At 46.3% G+C, this 18,651-nt stretch overlaps 30 non-coding genes across 30 annotated transcripts; all 30 read right to left on the bottom strand.

Moving 5' to 3' along the window:
- Positions 1-758: 758 nt before the first annotated feature.
- On the bottom strand, positions 759-830 carry trnae-cuc (transfer RNA glutamic acid (anticodon CUC)). Its single transcript has one exon. It is a non-coding gene; the product is annotated as a tRNA-Glu (tRNA).
- A 109-nt stretch (positions 831-939) lies between these two features.
- On the bottom strand, positions 940-1,011 carry trnae-cuc (transfer RNA glutamic acid (anticodon CUC)). Its single transcript has one exon. It is a non-coding gene; the product is annotated as a tRNA-Glu (tRNA).
- Positions 1,012-1,990: 979 nt separating this feature from the next.
- On the bottom strand, positions 1,991-2,062 carry trnae-cuc (transfer RNA glutamic acid (anticodon CUC)). Its single transcript has one exon. It is a non-coding gene; the product is annotated as a tRNA-Glu (tRNA).
- Positions 2,063-2,171: 109 nt separating this feature from the next.
- trnae-cuc (transfer RNA glutamic acid (anticodon CUC)) lies at positions 2,172-2,243 on the bottom strand. The gene has a single exon. It is a non-coding gene; the product is annotated as a tRNA-Glu (tRNA).
- A 979-nt stretch (positions 2,244-3,222) lies between these two features.
- Positions 3,223-3,294, bottom strand: trnae-cuc (transfer RNA glutamic acid (anticodon CUC)). The gene has a single exon. It is a non-coding gene; the product is annotated as a tRNA-Glu (tRNA).
- A 109-nt stretch (positions 3,295-3,403) lies between these two features.
- trnae-cuc (transfer RNA glutamic acid (anticodon CUC)) lies at positions 3,404-3,475 on the bottom strand. The gene has a single exon. It is a non-coding gene; the product is annotated as a tRNA-Glu (tRNA).
- A 979-nt stretch (positions 3,476-4,454) lies between these two features.
- On the bottom strand, positions 4,455-4,526 carry trnae-cuc (transfer RNA glutamic acid (anticodon CUC)). The gene has a single exon. It is a non-coding gene; the product is annotated as a tRNA-Glu (tRNA).
- Positions 4,527-4,635: 109 nt separating this feature from the next.
- On the bottom strand, positions 4,636-4,707 carry trnae-cuc (transfer RNA glutamic acid (anticodon CUC)). The gene has a single exon. It is a non-coding gene; the product is annotated as a tRNA-Glu (tRNA).
- A 979-nt stretch (positions 4,708-5,686) lies between these two features.
- Positions 5,687-5,758, bottom strand: trnae-cuc (transfer RNA glutamic acid (anticodon CUC)). Its single transcript has one exon. It is a non-coding gene; the product is annotated as a tRNA-Glu (tRNA).
- A 109-nt stretch (positions 5,759-5,867) lies between these two features.
- trnae-cuc (transfer RNA glutamic acid (anticodon CUC)) lies at positions 5,868-5,939 on the bottom strand. The gene has a single exon. It is a non-coding gene; the product is annotated as a tRNA-Glu (tRNA).
- Positions 5,940-6,918: 979 nt separating this feature from the next.
- trnae-cuc (transfer RNA glutamic acid (anticodon CUC)) lies at positions 6,919-6,990 on the bottom strand. The gene has a single exon. It is a non-coding gene; the product is annotated as a tRNA-Glu (tRNA).
- Positions 6,991-7,099: 109 nt separating this feature from the next.
- Positions 7,100-7,171, bottom strand: trnae-cuc (transfer RNA glutamic acid (anticodon CUC)). Its single transcript has one exon. It is a non-coding gene; the product is annotated as a tRNA-Glu (tRNA).
- A 979-nt stretch (positions 7,172-8,150) lies between these two features.
- Positions 8,151-8,222, bottom strand: trnae-cuc (transfer RNA glutamic acid (anticodon CUC)). The gene has a single exon. It is a non-coding gene; the product is annotated as a tRNA-Glu (tRNA).
- A 109-nt stretch (positions 8,223-8,331) lies between these two features.
- On the bottom strand, positions 8,332-8,403 carry trnae-cuc (transfer RNA glutamic acid (anticodon CUC)). The gene has a single exon. It is a non-coding gene; the product is annotated as a tRNA-Glu (tRNA).
- A 979-nt stretch (positions 8,404-9,382) lies between these two features.
- trnae-cuc (transfer RNA glutamic acid (anticodon CUC)) lies at positions 9,383-9,454 on the bottom strand. The gene has a single exon. It is a non-coding gene; the product is annotated as a tRNA-Glu (tRNA).
- A 109-nt stretch (positions 9,455-9,563) lies between these two features.
- Positions 9,564-9,635, bottom strand: trnae-cuc (transfer RNA glutamic acid (anticodon CUC)). Its single transcript has one exon. It is a non-coding gene; the product is annotated as a tRNA-Glu (tRNA).
- Positions 9,636-10,614: 979 nt separating this feature from the next.
- On the bottom strand, positions 10,615-10,686 carry trnae-cuc (transfer RNA glutamic acid (anticodon CUC)). The gene has a single exon. It is a non-coding gene; the product is annotated as a tRNA-Glu (tRNA).
- Positions 10,687-10,795: 109 nt separating this feature from the next.
- trnae-cuc (transfer RNA glutamic acid (anticodon CUC)) lies at positions 10,796-10,867 on the bottom strand. The gene has a single exon. It is a non-coding gene; the product is annotated as a tRNA-Glu (tRNA).
- A 979-nt stretch (positions 10,868-11,846) lies between these two features.
- On the bottom strand, positions 11,847-11,919 carry trnae-cuc (transfer RNA glutamic acid (anticodon CUC)). Its single transcript has one exon. It is a non-coding gene; the product is annotated as a tRNA-Glu (tRNA).
- Positions 11,920-12,028: 109 nt separating this feature from the next.
- trnae-cuc (transfer RNA glutamic acid (anticodon CUC)) lies at positions 12,029-12,100 on the bottom strand. Its single transcript has one exon. It is a non-coding gene; the product is annotated as a tRNA-Glu (tRNA).
- A 979-nt stretch (positions 12,101-13,079) lies between these two features.
- On the bottom strand, positions 13,080-13,152 carry trnae-cuc (transfer RNA glutamic acid (anticodon CUC)). The gene has a single exon. It is a non-coding gene; the product is annotated as a tRNA-Glu (tRNA).
- A 109-nt stretch (positions 13,153-13,261) lies between these two features.
- trnae-cuc (transfer RNA glutamic acid (anticodon CUC)) lies at positions 13,262-13,333 on the bottom strand. Its single transcript has one exon. It is a non-coding gene; the product is annotated as a tRNA-Glu (tRNA).
- A 979-nt stretch (positions 13,334-14,312) lies between these two features.
- On the bottom strand, positions 14,313-14,384 carry trnae-cuc (transfer RNA glutamic acid (anticodon CUC)). The gene has a single exon. It is a non-coding gene; the product is annotated as a tRNA-Glu (tRNA).
- A 109-nt stretch (positions 14,385-14,493) lies between these two features.
- Positions 14,494-14,565, bottom strand: trnae-cuc (transfer RNA glutamic acid (anticodon CUC)). Its single transcript has one exon. It is a non-coding gene; the product is annotated as a tRNA-Glu (tRNA).
- Positions 14,566-15,544: 979 nt separating this feature from the next.
- Positions 15,545-15,616, bottom strand: trnae-cuc (transfer RNA glutamic acid (anticodon CUC)). Its single transcript has one exon. It is a non-coding gene; the product is annotated as a tRNA-Glu (tRNA).
- Positions 15,617-15,725: 109 nt separating this feature from the next.
- trnae-cuc (transfer RNA glutamic acid (anticodon CUC)) lies at positions 15,726-15,797 on the bottom strand. The gene has a single exon. It is a non-coding gene; the product is annotated as a tRNA-Glu (tRNA).
- Positions 15,798-16,776: 979 nt separating this feature from the next.
- Positions 16,777-16,848, bottom strand: trnae-cuc (transfer RNA glutamic acid (anticodon CUC)). Its single transcript has one exon. It is a non-coding gene; the product is annotated as a tRNA-Glu (tRNA).
- A 109-nt stretch (positions 16,849-16,957) lies between these two features.
- On the bottom strand, positions 16,958-17,029 carry trnae-cuc (transfer RNA glutamic acid (anticodon CUC)). Its single transcript has one exon. It is a non-coding gene; the product is annotated as a tRNA-Glu (tRNA).
- Positions 17,030-18,008: 979 nt separating this feature from the next.
- trnae-cuc (transfer RNA glutamic acid (anticodon CUC)) lies at positions 18,009-18,080 on the bottom strand. The gene has a single exon. It is a non-coding gene; the product is annotated as a tRNA-Glu (tRNA).
- A 109-nt stretch (positions 18,081-18,189) lies between these two features.
- Positions 18,190-18,261, bottom strand: trnae-cuc (transfer RNA glutamic acid (anticodon CUC)). Its single transcript has one exon. It is a non-coding gene; the product is annotated as a tRNA-Glu (tRNA).
- Between the last annotated feature and the right edge of the window lie 390 nt (positions 18,262-18,651).

The raw sequence follows: 18,651 nt of genomic DNA, 5'->3' as shown, positions 1-18,651 counted from the left end.
ATAATTCAGTGTATCACAAATCCAGTGGGTCAGAAGTTTACATACACTAAGTTGGCTGTGCCTTTAAACAGTTTGTAAAATTCCTGAAAATGATGTCATGGCTTTAGAAGCTCCTTATAGGCTAATTGACATCCTTTGAGTCAATTGGAGGTGTACCTGTAGATGTATTTCAAGGCCTACCTTCAAACTCAGTGCCTCTTTGCTTGACTCCATGGGAAAACCAAAGGAAATCAGCCAAGACCTCAGAAAAGAAAATGTAGACCTCCACAAGTCTGGTTCATCCTTGGGAGCAATTTCCAAACGCCTGAAGGTACCTCGCTCATCTGTAGAAACAATAGTACGCAAGTATAAACACCATGGGACCACGCAGGCGTCATACCGCTCAGGAAGGAGACGCGTTCTGTCTCCTAGAGATGAACGTACTTTGGGTCGAAAAGTGCAAATCCATCCCAGAACAACAGCAAAGGACCTTGTGAAGATGCTGGAGGAAACAGGTACAAAATGGTCTATATCCACAGGCAAACGAGTCCTATATCGAAAAGTGGGAAGCTCGCAAGCCAAAGGACACCATCCCAACCGTGAAGCACAGCATCATGTTGTGGGTGTGCTTTGCTGCAGGAGGGTCTGGTGCACCACTAGAACACCTGGGAAGGACACTGCAGGGCAAATCGGTTTGCAATTTGAAGTGGTACATACGTGCGACAACCTACTATATTCATAGTGACAGGTTGCACAAGTACACAAGGAGCATGGACAATTTCCCTGACCGGGAATCGAACCCGGGCCGCAGCGGTGAGAGCGCTGAATCCTAACCACTAGACCACCAGGGAAGGGTACTAGAATGCAAATCGGTTCCCAGTGTGAGCTGGTACATATGTGCGATAACCTTCCATATTCATAGTGAGAGGTTGCACAAGTAAACATGCAGCAAAAGAGTAGTTCCCTGACCGGGAATCGAACCCGGGCCGCGGCGGTGAGAGCGCCGAATCCTAACCACTAGACCACCAGGGAAGGGTACTAGAGTGAAAATCGTTTCCCAGTGTGAGCTGGTACATACAGTTGAAGTCGTAAGTTTCCATCCACTTAGGCTGGAGTCATTAAAACCTGTTTGTCAACCCCTCCACACATTTCTTGTTAACAAACTATAGTTTTGGCAGTCGGTTAGGACATCTACTTTGTGCATGACACAAGTAATTTTTCCAACAATTGTTTACAGACCGATTATTTCACTTATAATTCAGTGTATCACAAATCCAGTGGGTCAGAAGTTTACATACACTAAGTTGGCTGTGCCTTTAAACAGTTTGTAAAATTCCTGAAAATGATGTCATGGCTTTAGAAGCTCCTTATAGGCTAATTGACATCCTTTGAGTCAATTGGAGGTGTACCTGTAGATGTATTTCAAGGCCTACCTTCAAACTCAGTGCCTCTTTGCTTGACTCCATGGGAAAACCAAAGGAAATCAGCCAAGACCTCAGAAAAGAAAATGTAGACCTCCACAAGTCTGGTTCATCCTTGGGAGCAATTTCCAAACGCCTGAAGGTACCTCGCTCATCTGTAGAAACAATAGTACGCAAGTATAAACACCATGGGACCACGCAGGCGTCATACCGCTCAGGAAGGAGACGCGTTCTGTCTCCTAGAGATGAACGTACTTTGGGTCGAAAAGTGCAAATCCATCCCAGAACAACAGCAAAGGACCTTGTGAAGATGCTGGAGGAAACAGGTACAAAATGGTCTATATCCACAGGCAAACGAGTCCTATATCGAAAAGTGGGAAGCTCGCAAGCCAAAGGACACCATCCCAACCGTGAAGCACAGCATCATGTTGTGGGTGTGCTTTGCTGCAGGAGGGTCTGGTGCACCACTAGAACACCTGGGAAGGACACTGCAGGGCAAATCGGTTTGCAATTTGAAGTGGTACATACGTGCGACAACCTACTATATTCATAGTGACAGGTTGCACAAGTACACAAGGAGCATGGACAATTTCCCTGACCGGGAATCGAACCCGGGCCGCAGCGGTGAGAGCGCTGAATCCTAACCACTAGACCACCAGGGAAGGGTACTAGAATGCAAATCGGTTCCCAGTGTGAGCTGGTACATATGTGCGATAACCTTCCATATTCATAGTGAGAGGTTGCACAAGTAAACATGCAGCAAAAGAGTAGTTCCCTGACCGGGAATCGAACCCGGGCCGCGGCGGTGAGAGCGCCGAATCCTAACCACTAGACCACCAGGGAAGGGTACTAGAGTGAAAATCGTTTCCCAGTGTGAGCTGGTACATACAGTTGAAGTCGTAAGTTTCCATCCACTTAGGCTGGAGTCATTAAAACCTGTTTGTCAACCCCTCCACACATTTCTTGTTAACAAACTATAGTTTTGGCAGTCGGTTAGGACATCTACTTTGTGCATGACACAAGTAATTTTTCCAACAATTGTTTACAGACCGATTATTTCACTTATAATTCAGTGTATCACAAATCCAGTGGGTCAGAAGTTTACATACACTAAGTTGGCTGTGCCTTTAAACAGTTTGTAAAATTCCTGAAAATGATGTCATGGCTTTAGAAGCTTCTGATAGGCTAATTGACATCCTTTGAGTCAATTGGAGGTGTACCTGTAGATGTATTTCAAGGCCTACCTTCAAACTCAGTGCCTCTTTGCTTGACTCCATGGGAAAACCAAAGGAAATCAGCCAAGACCTCAGAAAAGAAAATGTAGACCTCCACAAGTCTGGTTCATCCTTGGGAGCAATTTCCAAACGCCTGAAGGTACCTCGCTCATCTGTAGAAACAATAGTACGCAAGTATAAACACCATGGGACCACGCAGGCGTCATACCGCTCAGGAAGGAGACGCGTTCTGTCTCCTAGAGATGAACGTACTTTGGGTCGAAAAGTGCAAATCCATCCCAGAACAACAGCAAAGGACCTTGTGAAGATGCTGGAGGAAACAGGTACAAAATGGTCTATATCCACAGGCAAACGAGTCCTATATCGAAAAGTGGGAAGCTCGCAAGCCAAAGGACACCATCCCAACCGTGAAGCACAGCATCATGTTGTGGGTGTGCTTTGCTGCAGGAGGGTCTGGTGCACCACTAGAACACCTGGGAAGGACACTGCAGGGCAAATCGGTTTGCAATTTGAAGTGGTACATACGTGCGACAACCTACTATATTCATAGTGACAGGTTGCACAAGTACACAAGGAGCATGGACAATTTCCCTGACCGGGAATCGAACCCGGGCCGCAGCGGTGAGAGCGCTGAATCCTAACCACTAGACCACCAGGGAAGGGTACTAGAATGCAAATCGGTTCCCAGTGTGAGCTGGTACATATGTGCGATAACCTTCCATATTCATAGTGAGAGGTTGCACAAGTAAACATGCAGCAAAAGAGTAGTTCCCTGACCGGGAATCGAACCCGGGCCGCGGCGGTGAGAGCGCCGAATCCTAACCACTAGACCACCAGGGAAGGGTACTAGAGTGAAAATCGTTTCCCAGTGTGAGCTGGTACATACAGTTGAAGTCGTAAGTTTCCATCCACTTAGGCTGGAGTCATTAAAACCTGTTTGTCAACCCCTCCACACATTTCTTGTTAACAAACTATAGTTTTGGCAGTCGGTTAGGACATCTACTTTGTGCATGACACAAGTAATTTTTCCAACAATTGTTTACAGACCGATTATTTCACTTATAATTCAGTGTATCACAAATCCAGTGGGTCAGAAGTTTACATACACTAAGTTGGCTGTGCCTTTAAACAGTTTGTAAAATTCCTGAAAATGATGTCATGGCTTTAGAAGCTCCTGATAGGCTAATTGACATCCTTTGAGTCAATTGGAGGTGTACCTGTAGATGTATTTCAAGGCCTACCTTCAAACTCAGTGCCTCTTTGCTTGACTCCATGGGAAAACCAAAGGAAATCAGCCAAGACCTCAGAAAAGAAAATGTAGACCTCCACAAGTCTGGTTCATCCTTGGGAGCAATTTCCAAACGCCTGAAGGTACCTCGCTCATCTGTAGAAACAATAGTACGCAAGTATAAACACCATGGGACCACGCAGGCGTCATACCGCTCAGGAAGGAGACGCGTTCTGTCTCCTAGAGATGAACGTACTTTGGGTCGAAAAGTGCAAATCCATCCCAGAACAACAGCAAAGGACCTTGTGAAGATGCTGGAGGAAACAGGTACAAAATGGTCTATATCCACAGGCAAACGAGTCCTATATCGAAAAGTGGGAAGCTCGCAAGCCAAAGGACACCATCCCAACCGTGAAGCACAGCATCATGTTGTGGGTGTGCTTTGCTGCAGGAGGGTCTGGTGCACCACTAGAACACCTGGGAAGGACACTGCAGGGCAAATCGGTTTGCAATTTGAAGTGGTACATACGTGCGACAACCTACTATATTCATAGTGACAGGTTGCACAAGTACACAAGGAGCATGGACAATTTCCCTGACCGGGAATCGAACCCGGGCCGCAGCGGTGAGAGCGCTGAATCCTAACCACTAGACCACCAGGGAAGGGTACTAGAATGCAAATCGGTTCCCAGTGTGAGCTGGTACATATGTGCGATAACCTTCCATATTCATAGTGAGAGGTTGCACAAGTAAACATGCAGCAAAAGAGTAGTTCCCTGACCGGGAATCGAACCCGGGCCGCGGCGGTGAGAGCGCCGAATCCTAACCACTAGACCACCAGGGAAGGGTACTAGAGTGAAAATCGTTTCCCAGTGTGAGCTGGTACATACAGTTGAAGTCGTAAGTTTCCATCCACTTAGGCTGGAGTCATTAAAACCTGTTTGTCAACCCCTCCACACATTTCTTGTTAACAAACTATAGTTTTGGCAGTCGGTTAGGACATCTACTTTGTGCATGACACAAGTAATTTTTCCAACAATTGTTTACAGACCGATTATTTCACTTATAATTCAGTGTATCACAAATCCAGTGGGTCAGAAGTTTACATACACTAAGTTGGCTGTGCCTTTAAACAGTTTGTAAAATTCCTGAAAATGATGTCATGGCTTTAGAAGCTTCTGATAGGCTAATTGACATCCTTTGAGTCAATTGGAGGTGTACCTGTAGATGTATTTCAAGGCCTACCTTCAAACTCAGTGCCTCTTTGCTTGACTCCATGGGAAAACCAAAGGAAATCAGCCAAGACCTCAGAAAAGAAAATGTAGACCTCCACAAGTCTGGTTCATCCTTGGGAGCAATTTCCAAACGCCTGAAGGTACCTCGCTCATCTGTAGAAACAATAGTACGCAAGTATAAACACCATGGGACCACGCAGGCGTCATACCGCTCAGGAAGGAGACGCGTTCTGTCTCCTAGAGATGAACGTACTTTGGGTCGAAAAGTGCAAATCCATCCCAGAACAACAGCAAAGGACCTTGTGAAGATGCTGGAGGAAACAGGTACAAAATGGTCTATATCCACAGGCAAACGAGTCCTATATCGAAAAGTGGGAAGCTCGCAAGCCAAAGGACACCATCCCAACCGTGAAGCACAGCATCATGTTGTGGGTGTGCTTTGCTGCAGGAGGGTCTGGTGCACCACTAGAACACCTGGGAAGGACACTGCAGGGCAAATCGGTTTGCAATTTGAAGTGGTACATACGTGCGACAACCTACTATATTCATAGTGACAGGTTGCACAAGTACACAAGGAGCATGGACAATTTCCCTGACCGGGAATCGAACCCGGGCCGCAGCGGTGAGAGCGCCGAATCCTAACCACTAGACCACCAGGGAAGGGTACTAGAATGCAAATCGGTTCCCAGTGTGAGCTGGTACATATGTGCGATAACCTTCCATATTCATAGTGAGAGGTTGCACAAGTAAACATGCAGCAAAAGAGTAGTTCCCTGACCGGGAATCGAACCCGGGCCGCGGCGGTGAGAGCGCCGAATCCTAACCACTAGACCACCAGGGAAGGGTACTAGAGTGAAAATCGTTTCCCAGTGTGAGCTGGTACATACAGTTGAAGTCGTAAGTTTCCATCCACTTAGGCTGGAGTCATTAAAACCTGTTTGTCAACCCCTCCACACATTTCTTGTTAACAAACTATAGTTTTGGCAGTCGGTTAGGACATCTACTTTGTGCATGACACAAGTAATTTTTCCAACAATTGTTTACAGACCGATTATTTCACTTATAATTCAGTGTATCACAAATCCAGTGGGTCAGAAGTTTACATACACTAAGTTGGCTGTGCCTTTAAACAGTTTGTAAAATTCCTGAAAATGATGTCATGGCTTTAGAAGCTCCTTATAGGCTAATTGACATCCTTTGAGTCAATTGGAGGTGTACCTGTAGATGTATTTCAAGGCCTACCTTCAAACTCAGTGCCTCTTTGCTTGACTCCATGGGAAAACCAAAGGAAATCAGCCAAGACCTCAGAAAAGAAAATGTAGACCTCCACAAGTCTGGTTCATCCTTGGGAGCAATTTCCAAACGCCTGAAGGTACCTCGCTCATCTGTAGAAACAATAGTACGCAAGTATAAACACCATGGGACCACGCAGGCGTCATACCGCTCAGGAAGGAGACGCGTTCTGTCTCCTAGAGATGAACGTACTTTGGGTCGAAAAGTGCAAATCCATCCCAGAACAACAGCAAAGGACCTTGTGAAGATGCTGGAGGAAACAGGTACAAAATGGTCTATATCCACAGGCAAACGAGTCCTATATCGAAAAGTGGGAAGCTCGCAAGCCAAAGGACACCATCCCAACCGTGAAGCACAGCATCATGTTGTGGGTGTGCTTTGCTGCAGGAGGGTCTGGTGCACCACTAGAACACCTGGGAAGGACACTGCAGGGCAAATCGGTTTGCAATTTGAAGTGGTACATACGTGCGACAACCTACTATATTCATAGTGACAGGTTGCACAAGTACACAAGGAGCATGGACAATTTCCCTGACCGGGAATCGAACCCGGGCCGCAGCGGTGAGAGCGCCGAATCCTAACCACTAGACCACCAGGGAAGGGTACTAGAATGCAAATCGGTTCCCAGTGTGAGCTGGTACATATGTGCGATAACCTTCCATATTCATAGTGAGAGGTTGCACAAGTAAACATGCAGCAAAAGAGTAGTTCCCTGACCGGGAATCGAACCCGGGCCGCGGCGGTGAGAGCGCCGAATCCTAACCACTAGACCACCAGGGAAGGGTACTAGAGTGAAAATCGTTTCCCAGTGTGAGCTGGTACATACAGTTGAAGTCGTAAGTTTCCATCCACTTAGGCTGGAGTCATTAAAACCTGTTTGTCAACCCCTCCACACATTTCTTGTTAACAAACTATAGTTTTGGCAGTCGGTTAGGACATCTACTTTGTGCATGACACAAGTAATTTTTCCAACAATTGTTTACAGACCGATTATTTCACTTATAATTCAGTGTATCACAAATCCAGTGGGTCAGAAGTTTACATACACTAAGTTGGCTGTGCCTTTAAACAGTTTGTAAAATTCCTGAAAATGATGTCATGGCTTTAGAAGCTCCTTATAGGCTAATTGACATCCTTTGAGTCAATTGGAGGTGTACCTGTAGATGTATTTCAAGGCCTACCTTCAAACTCAGTGCCTCTTTGCTTGACTCCATGGGAAAACCAAAGGAAATCAGCCAAGACCTCAGAAAAGAAAATGTAGACCTCCACAAGTCTGGTTCATCCTTGGGAGCAATTTCCAAACGCCTGAAGGTACCTCGCTCATCTGTAGAAACAATAGTACGCAAGTATAAACACCATGGGACCACGCAGGCGTCATACCGCTCAGGAAGGAGACGCGTTCTGTCTCCTAGAGATGAACGTACTTTGGGTCGAAAAGTGCAAATCCATCCCAGAACAACAGCAAAGGACCTTGTGAAGATGCTGGAGGAAACAGGTACAAAATGGTCTATATCCACAGGCAAACGAGTCCTATATCGAAAAGTGGGAAGCTCGCAAGCCAAAGGACACCATCCCAACCGTGAAGCACAGCATCATGTTGTGGGGGTGCTTTGCTGCAGGAGGGTCTGGTGCACCACTAGAACACCTGGGAAGGACACTGCAGGGCAAATCGGTTTGCAATTTGAAGTGGTACATACGTGCGACAACCTACTATATTCATAGTGACAGGTTGCACAAGTACACAAGGAGCATGGACAATTTCCCTGACCGGGAATCGAACCCGGGCCGCAGCGGTGAGAGCGCCGAATCCTAACCACTAGACCACCAGGGAAGGGTACTAGAATGCAAATCGGTTCCCAGTGTGAGCTGGTACATATGTGCGATAACCTTCCATATTCATAGTGAGAGGTTGCACAAGTAAACATGCAGCAAAAGAGTAGTTCCCTGACCGGGAATCGAACCCGGGCCGCGGCGGTGAGAGCGCCGAATCCTAACCACTAGACCACCAGGGAAGGGTACTAGAGTGAAAATCGTTTCCCAGTGTGAGCTGGTACATACAGTTGAAGTCGTAAGTTTCCATCCACTTAGGCTGGAGTCATTAAAACCTGTTTGTCAACCCCTCCACACATTTCTTGTTAACAAACTATAGTTTTGGCAGTCGGTTAGGACATCTACTTTGTGCATGACACAAGTAATTTTTCCAACAATTGTTTACAGACCGATTATTTCACTTATAATTCAGTGTATCACAAATCCAGTGGGTCAGAAGTTTACATACACTAAGTTGGCTGTGCCTTTAAACAGTTTGTAAAATTCCTGAAAATGATGTCATGGCTTTAGAAGCTTCTGATAGGCTAATTGACATCCTTTGAGTCAATTGGAGGTGTACCTGTAGATGTATTTCAAGGCCTACCTTCAAACTCAGTGCCTCTTTGCTTGACTCCATGGGAAAACCAAAGGAAATCAGCCAAGACCTCAGAAAAGAAAATGTAGACCTCCACAAGTCTGGTTCATCCTTGGGAGCAATTTCCAAACGCCTGAAGGTACCTCGCTCATCTGTAGAAACAATAGTACGCAAGTATAAACACCATGGGACCACGCAGGCGTCATACCGCTCAGGAAGGAGACGCGTTCTGTCTCCTAGAGATGAACGTACTTTGGGTCGAAAAGTGCAAATCCATCCCAGAACAACAGCAAAGGACCTTGTGAAGATGCTGGAGGAAACAGGTACAAAATGGTCTATATCCACAGGCAAACGAGTCCTATATCGAAAAGTGGGAAGCTCGCAAGCCAAAGGACACCATCCCAACCGTGAAGCACAGCATCATGTTGTGGGGGTGCTTTGCTGCAGGAGGGTCTGGTGCACCACTAGAACACCTGGGAAGGACACTGCAGGGCAAATCGGTTTGCAATTTGAAGTGGTACATACGTGCGACAACCTACTATATTCATAGTGACAGGTTGCACAAGTACACAAGGAGCATGGACAATTTCCCTGACCGGGAATCGAACTCGGGCCGCAGCGGTGAGAGCGCCGAATCCTAACCACTAGACCACCAGGGAAGGGTACTAGAATGCAAATCGGTTCCCAGTGTGAGCTGGTACATATGTGCGATAACCTTCCATATTCATAGTGAGAGGTTGCACAAGTAAACATGCAGCAAAAGAGTAGTTCCCTGACCGGGAATCGAACCCGGGCCGCGGCGGTGAGAGCGCCGAATCCTAACCACTAGACCACCAGGGAAGGGTACTAGAGTGAAAATCGTTTCCCAGTGTGAGCTGGTACATACAGTTGAAGTCGTAAGTTTCCATCCACTTAGGCTGGAGTCATTAAAACCTGTTTGTCAACCCCTCCACACATTTCTTGTTAACAAACTATAGTTTTGGCAGTCGGTTAGGACATCTACTTTGTGCATGACACAAGTAATTTTTCCAACAATTGTTTACAGACCGATTATTTCACTTATAATTCAGTGTATCACAAATCCAGTGGGTCAGAAGTTTACATACACTAAGTTGGCTGTGCCTTTAAACAGTTTGTAAAATTCCTGAAAATGATGTCATGGCTTTAGAAGCTTCTGATAGGCTAATTGACATCCTTTGAGTCAATTGGAGGTGTACCTGTAGATGTATTTCAAGGCCTACCTTCAAACTCAGTGCCTCTTTGCTTGACTCCATGGGAAAACCAAAGGAAATCAGCCAAGACCTCAGAAAAGAAAATGTAGACCTCCACAAGTCTGGTTCATCCTTGGGAGCAATTTCCAAACGCCTGAAGGTACCTCGCTCATCTGTAGAAACAATAGTACGCAAGTATAAACACCATGGGACCACGCAGGCGTCATACCGCTCAGGAAGGAGACGCGTTCTGTCTCCTAGAGATGAACGTACTTTGGGTCGAAAAGTGCAAATCCATCCCAGAACAACAGCAAAGGACCTTGTGAAGATGCTGGAGGAAACAGGTACAAAATGGTCTATATCCACAGGCAAACGAGTCCTATATCGAAAAGTGGGAAGCTCGCAAGCCAAAGGACACCATCCCAACCGTGAAGCACAGCATCATGTTGTGGGGGTGCTTTGCTGCAGGAGGGTCTGGTGCACCACTAGAACACCTGGGAAGGACACTGCAGGGCAAATCGGTTTGCAATTTGAAGTGGTACATATGTGCGACAACCTACTATATTCATAGTGACAGGTTGCACAAGTACACAAGGAGCATGGACAATTTCCCTGACCGGGAATCGAACTCGGGCCGCGGCGGTGAGAGCGCCGAATCCTAACCACTAGACCACCAGGGAAGGGTACTAGAATGCAAATCGGTTCCCAGTGTGAGCTGGTACATATGTGCGATAACCTTCCATATTCATAGTGAGAGGTTGCACAAGTAAACATGCAGCAAAAGAGTAGTTCCCTGACCGGGAATCGAACCCGGGCCGCGGCGGTGAGAGCGCCGAATCCTAACCACTAGACCACCAGGGAAGGGTACTAGAGTGAAAATCGTTTCCCAGTGTGAGCTGGTACATACAGTTGAAGTCGTAAGTTTCCATCCACTTAGGCTGGAGTCATTAAAACCTGTTTGTCAACCCCTCCACACATTTCTTGTTAACAAACTATAGTTTTGGCAGTCGGTTAGGACATCTACTTTGTGCATGACACAAGTAATTTTTCCAACAATTGTTTACAGACCGATTATTTCACTTATAATTCAGTGTATCACAAATCCAGTGGGTCAGAAGTTTACATACACTAAGTTGGCTGTGCCTTTAAACAGTTTGTAAAATTCCTGAAAATGATGTCATGGCTTTAGAAGCTCCTTATAGGCTAATTGACATCCTTTGAGTCAATTGGAGGTGTACCTGTAGATGTATTTCAAGGCCTACCTTCAAACTCAGTGCCTCTTTGCTTGACTCCATGGGAAAACCAAAGGAAATCAGCCAAGACCTCAGAAAAGAAAATGTAGACCTCCACAAGTCTGGTTCATCCTTGGGAGCAATTTCCAAACGCCTGAAGGTACCTCGCTCATCTGTAGAAACAATAGTACGCAAGTATAAACACCATGGGACCACGCAGGCGTCATACCGCTCAGGAAGGAGACGCGTTCTGTCTCCTAGAGATGAACGTACTTTGGGTCGAAAAGTGCAAATCCATCCCAGAACAACAGCAAAGGACCTTGTGAAGATGCTGGAGGAAACAGGTACAAAATGGTCTATATCCACAGGCAAACGAGTCCTATATCGAAAAGTGGGAAGCTCGCAAGCCAAAGGACACCATCCCAACCGTGAAGCACAGCATCATGTTGTGGGGGTGCTTTGCTGCAGGAGGGTCTGGTGCACCACTAGAACACCTGGGAAGGACACTGCAGGGCAAATCGGTTTACAATTTGAAGTGGTACATATGTGCGACAACCTACTATATTCATAGTGACAGGTTGCACAAGTACACAAGGAGCATGGACAATTTCCCTGACCGGGAATCGAACTCGGGCCGCAGGCGGTGAGAGCGCCGAATCCTAACCACTAGACCACCAGGGAAGGGTACTAGAATGCAAATCGGTTCCCAGTGTGAGCTGGTACATATGTGCGATAACCTTCCATATTCATAGTGAGAGGTTGCACAAGTAAACATGCAGCAAAAGAGTAGTTCCCTGACCGGGAATCGAACCCGGGCCGCGGCGGTGAGAGCGCCGAATCCTAACCACTAGACCACCAGGGAAGGGTACTAGAGTGAAAATCGTTTCCCAGTGTGAGCTGGTACATACAGTTGAAGTCGTAAGTTTCCATCCACTTAGGCTGGAGTCATTAAAACCTGTTTGTCAACCCCTCCACACATTTCTTGTTAACAAACTATAGTTTTGGCAGTCGGTTAGGACATCTACTTTGTGCATGACACAAGTAATTTTTCCAACAATTGTTTACAGACCGATTATTTCACTTATAATTCAGTGTATCACAAGTCCAGTGGGTCAGAAGTTTACATACACTAAGTTGGCTGTGCCTTTAAACAGTTTGTAAAATTCCTGAAAATGATGTCATGGCTTTAGAAGCTTCTGATAGGCTAATTGACATCCTTTGAGTCAATTGGAGGTGTACCTGTAGATGTATTTCAAGGCCTACCTTCAAACTCAGTGCCTCTTTGCTTGACTCCATGGGAAAACCAAAGGAAATCAGCCAAGACCTCAGAAAAGAAAATGTAGACCTCCACAAGTCTGGTTCATCCTTGGGAGCAATTTCCAAACGCCTGAAGGTACCTCGCTCATCTGTAGAAACAATAGTACGCAAGTATAAACACCATGGGACCACGCAGGCGTCATACCGCTCAGGAAGGAGACGCGTTCTGTCTCCTAGAGATGAACGTACTTTGGGTCGAAAAGTGCAAATCCATCCCAGAACAACAGCAAAGGACCTTGTGAAGATGCTGGAGGAAACAGGTACAAAATGGTCTATATCCACAGGCAAACGAGTCCTATATCGAAAAGTGGGAAGCTCGCAAGCCAAAGGACACCATCCCAACCGTGAAGCACAGCATCATGTTGTGGGGGTGCTTTGCTGCAGGAGGGTCTGGTGCACCACTAGAACACCTGGGAAGGACACTGCAGGGCAAATCGGTTTGCAATTTGAAGTGGTACATATGTGCGACAACCTACTATATTCATAGTGACAGGTTGCACAAGTACACAAGGAGCATGGACAATTTCCCTGACCGGGAATCGAACTCCGGGCCGCGGCGGTGAGAGCGCCGAATCCTAACCACTAGACCACCAGGGAAGGGTACTAGAATGCAAATCGGTTCCCAGTGTGAGCTGGTACATATGTGCGATAACCTTCCATATTCATAGTGAGAGGTTGCACAAGTAAACATGCAGCAAAAGAGTAGTTCCCTGACCGGGAATCGAACCCGGGCCGCGGCGGTGAGAGCGCCGAATCCTAACCACTAGACCACCAGGGAAGGGTACTAGAGTGAAAATCGTTTCCCAGTGTGAGCTGGTACATACAGTTGAAGTCGTAAGTTTCCATCCACTTAGGCTGGAGTCATTAAAACCTGTTTGTCAACCCCTCCACACATTTCTTGTTAACAAACTATAGTTTTGGCAGTCGGTTAGGACATCTACTTTGTGCATGACACAAGTAATTTTTCCAACAATTGTTTACAGACCGATTATTTCACTTATAATTCAGTGTATCACAAGTCCAGTGGGTCAGAAGTTTACATACACTAAGTTGGCTGTGCCTTTAAACAGTTTGTAAAATTCCTGAAAATGATGTCATGGCTTTAGAAGCTTCTGATAGGCTAATTGACATCCTTTGAGTCAATTGGAGGTGTACCTGTAGATGTATTTCAAGGCCTACCTTCAAACTCAGTGCCTCTTTGCTTGACTCCATGGGAAAACCAAAGGAAATCAGCCAAGACCTCAGAAAAGAAAATGTAGACCTCCACAAGTCTGGTTCATCCTTGGGAGCAATTTCCAAACGCCTGAAGGTACCTCGCTCATCTGTAGAAACAATAGTACGCAAGTATAAACACCATGGGACCACGCAGGCGTCATACCGCTCAGGAAGGAGACGCGTTCTGTCTCCTAGAGATGAACGTACTTTGGGTCGAAAAGTGCAAATCCATCCCAGAACAACAGCAAAGGACCTTGTGAAGATGCTGGAGGAAACAGGTACAAAATGGTCTATATCCACAGGCAAACGAGTCCTATATCGAAAAGTGGGAAGCTCGCAAGCCAAAGGACACCATCCCAACCGTGAAGCACAGCATCATGTTGTGGGGGTGCTTTGCTGCAGGAGGGTCTGGTGCACCACTAGAACACCTGGGAAGGACACTGCAGGGCAAATCGGTTTACAATTTGAAGTGGTACATATGTGCGACAACCTACTATATTCATAGTGACAGGTTGCACAAGTACACAAGGAGCATGGACAATTTCCCTGACCGGGAATCGAACTCGGGCCGCGGCGGTGAGAGCGCCGAATCCTAACCACTAGACCACCAGGGAAGGGTACTAGAATGCAAATCGGTTCCCAGTGTGAGCTGGTACATATGTGCGATAACCTTCCATATTCATAGTGAGAGGTTGCACAAGTAAACATGCAGCAAAAGAGTAGTTCCCTGACCGGGAATCGAACCCGGGCCGCGGCGGTGAGAGCGCCGAATCCTAACCACTAGACCACCAGGGAAGGGTACTAGAGTGAAAATCGTTTCCCAGTGTGAGCTGGTACATACAGTTGAAGTCGTAAGTTTCCATCCACTTAGGCTGGAGTCATTAAAACCTGTTTGTCAACCCCTCCACACATTTCTTGTTAACAAACTATAGTTTTGGCAGTCGGTTAGGACATCTACTTTGTGCATGACACAAGTAATTTTTCCAACAATTGTTTACAGACCGATTATTTCACTTATAATTCAGTGTATCACAAGTCCAGTGGGTCAGAAGTTTACATACACTAAGTTGGCTGTGCCTTTAAACAGTTTGTAAAATTCCTGAAAATGATGTCATGGCTTTAGAAGCTTCTGATAGGCTAATTGACATCCTTTGAGTCAATTGGAGGTGTACCTGTAGATGTATTTCAAGGCCTACCTTCAAACTCAGTGCCTCTTTGCTTGACTCCATGGGAAAACCAAAGGAAATCAGCCAAGACCTCAGAAAAGAAAATGTAGACCTCCACAAGTCTGGTTCATCCTTGGGAGCAATTTCCAAACGCCTGAAGGTACCTCGCTCATCTGTAGAAACAATAGTACGCAAGTATAAACACCATGGGACCACGCAGGCGTCATACCGCTCAGGAAGGAGACGCGTTCTGTCTCCTAGAGATGAACGTACTTTGGGTCGAAAAGTGCAAATCCATCCCAGAACAACAGCAAAGGACCTTGTGAAGATGCTGGAGGAAACAGGTACAAAATGGTCTATATCCACAGGCAAACGAGTCCTATATCGAAAAGTGGGAAGCTCGCAAGCCAAAGGACACCATCCCAACCGTGAAGCACAGCATCATGTTGTGGGGGTGCTTTGCTGCAGGAGGGTCTGGTGCACCACTAGAACACCTGGGAAGGACACTGCAGGGCAAATCGGTTTACAATTTGAAGTGGTACATACGTGCGACAACCTACTATATTCATAGTGACAGGTTGCACAAGTACACAAGGAGCATGGACAATTTCCCTGACCGGGAATCGAACTCGGGCCGCAGCGGTGAGAGCGCCGAATCCTAACCACTAGACCACCAGGGAAGGGTACTAGAATGCAAATCGGTTCCCAGTGTGAGCTGGTACATATGTGCGATAACCTTCCATATTCATAGTGAGAGGTTGCACAAGTAAACATGCAGCAAAAGAGTAGTTCCCTGACCGGGAATCGAACCCGGGCCGCGGCGGTGAGAGCGCCGAATCCTAACCACTAGACCACCAGGGAAGGGTACTAGAGTGAAAATCGTTTCCCAGTGTGAGCTGGTACATACAGTTGAAGTCGTAAGTTTCCATCCACTTAGGCTGGAGTCATTAAAACCTGTTTGTCAACCCCTCCACACATTTCTTGTTAACAAACTATAGTTTTGGCAGTCGGTTAGGACATCTACTTTGTGCATGACACAAGTAATTTTTCCAACAATTGTTTACAGACCGATTATTTCACTTATAATTCAGTGTATCACAAGTCCAGTGGGTCAGAAGTTTACATACACTAAGTTGGCTGTGCCTTTAAACAGTTTGTAAAATTCCTGAAAATGATGTCATGGCTTTAGAAGCTTCTGATAGGCTAATTGACATCCTTTGAGTCAATTGGAGGTGTACCTGTAGATGTATTTCAAGGCCTACCTTCAAACTCAGTGCCTCTTTGCTTGACTCCATGGGAAAACCAAAGGAAATCAGCCAAGACCTCAGAAAAGAAAATGTAGACCTCCACAAGTCTGGTTCATCCTTGGGAGCAATTTCCAAACGCCTGAAGGTACCTCGCTCATCTGTAGAAACAATAGTACGCAAGTATAAACACCATGGGACCACGCAGGCGTCATACCGCTCAGGAAGGAGACGCGTTCTGTCTCCTAGAGATGAACGTACTTTGGGTCGAAAAGTGCAAATCCATCCCAGAACAACAGCAAAGGACCTTGTGAAGATGCTGGAGGAAACAGGTACAAAATGGTCTATATCCACAGGCAAACGAGTCCTATATCGAAAAGTGGGAAGCTCGCAAGCCAAAGGACACCATCCCAACCGTGAAGCACAGCATCATGTTGTGGGGGTGCTTTGCTGCAGGAGGGTCTGGTGCACCACTAGAACACCTGGGAAGGACACTGCAGGGCAAATCGGTTTACAATTTGAAGTGGTACATATGTGCGACAACCTACTATATTCATAGTGACAGGTTGCACAAGTACACAAGGAGCATGGACAATTTCCCTGACCGGGAATCGAACTCGGGCCGCGGCGGTGAGAGCGCCGAATCCTAACCACTAGACCACCAGGGAAGGGTACTAGAATGCAAATCGGTTCCCAGTGTGAGCTGGTACATATGTGCGATAACCTTCCATATTCATAGTGAGAGGTTGCACAAGTAAACATGCAGCAAAAGAGTAGTTCCCTGACCGGGAATCGAACCCGGGCCGCGGCGGTGAGAGCGCCGAATCCTAACCACTAGACCACCAGGGAAGGGTACTAGAGTGAAAATCGTTTCCCAGTGTGAGCTGGTACATACAGTTGAAGTCGTAAGTTTCCATCCACTTAGGCTGGAGTCATTAAAACCTGTTTGTCAACCCCTCCACACATTTCTTGTTAACAAACTATAGTTTTGGCAGTCGGTTAGGACATCTACTTTGTGCATGACACAAGTAATTTTTCCAACAATTGTTTACAGACCGATTATTTCACTTATAATTCAGTGTATCACAAGTCCAGTGGGTCAGAAGTTTACATACACTAAGTTGGCTGTGCCTTTAAACAGTTTGTAAAATTCCTGAAAATGATGTCATGGCTTTAGAAGCTTCTGATAGGCTAATTGACATCCTTTGAGTCAATTGGAGGTGTACCTGTAGATGTATTTCAAGGCCTACCTTCAAACTCAGTGCCTCTTTGCTTGACTCCATGGGAAAACCAAAGGAAATCAGCCAAGACCTCAGAAAAGAAAATGTAGACCTCCACAAGTCTGGTTCATCCTTGGGAGCAATTTCCAAACGCCTGAAGGTACCTCGCTCATCTGTAGAAACAATAGTACGCAAGTATAAACACCATGGGACCACGCAGGCGTCATACCGCTCAGGAAGGAGACGCGTTCTGTCTCCTAGAGATGAACGTACTTTGGGTCGAAAAGTGCAAATCCATCCCAGAACAACAGCAAAGGACCTTGTGAAGATGCTGGAGGAAACAGGTACAAAATGGTCTATATCCACAGGCAAACGAGTCCTATATCGAAAAGTGGGAAGCTCGCAAGCCAAAGGACACCATCCCAACCGTGAAGCACAGCATCATGTTGTGGGGGTGCTTTGCTGCAGGAGGGTCTGGTGCACCACTAGAACACCTGGGAAGGACACTGCAGGGCAAATCGGTTTACAATTTGAAGTGGTACATATGTGCGACAACCTACTATATTCATAGTGACAGGTTGCACAAGTACACAAGGAGCATGGACAATTTCCCTGACCGGGAATCGAACTCGGGCCGCGGCGGTGAGAGCGCCGAATCCTAACCACTAGACCACCAGGGAAGGGTACTAGAATGCAAATCGGTTCCCAGTGTGAGCTGGTACATATGTGCGATAACCTTCCATATTCATAGTGAGAGGTTGCACAAGTAAACATGCAGCAAAAGAGTAGTTCCCTGACCGGGAATCGAACCCGGGCCGCGGCGGTGAGAGCGCCGAATCCTAACCACTAGACCACCAGGGAAGGGTACTAGAGTGAAAATCGTTTCCCAGTGTGAGCTGGTACATACAGTTGAAGTCGTAAGTTTCCATCCACTTAGGCTGGAGTCATTAAAACCTGTTTGTCAACCCCTCCACACATTTCTTGTTAACAAACTATAGTTTTGGCAGTCGGTTAGGACATCTACTTTGTGCATGACACAAGTAATTTTTCCAACAATTGTTTACAGACCGATTATTTCACTTATAATTCAGTGTATCACAAGTCCAGTGGGTCAGAAGTTTACATACACTAAGTTGGCTGTGCCTTTAAACAGTTTGTAAAATTCCTGAAAATGATGTCATGGCTTTAGAAGCTTCTGATAGGCTAATTGACATCCTTTGAGTCAATTGGAGGTGTACCTGTAGATGTATT

This window comes from Oncorhynchus kisutch, unplaced genomic scaffold, assembly GCF_002021735.2.
Source record: "Oncorhynchus kisutch isolate 150728-3 unplaced genomic scaffold, Okis_V2 Okis07a-Okis12b_hom, whole genome shotgun sequence".
In the NCBI taxonomy this organism is placed as follows: domain Eukaryota; kingdom Metazoa; phylum Chordata; class Actinopteri; order Salmoniformes; family Salmonidae; genus Oncorhynchus; species Oncorhynchus kisutch.
This window is presented reverse-complemented; position numbering and strand designations above follow the sequence as displayed.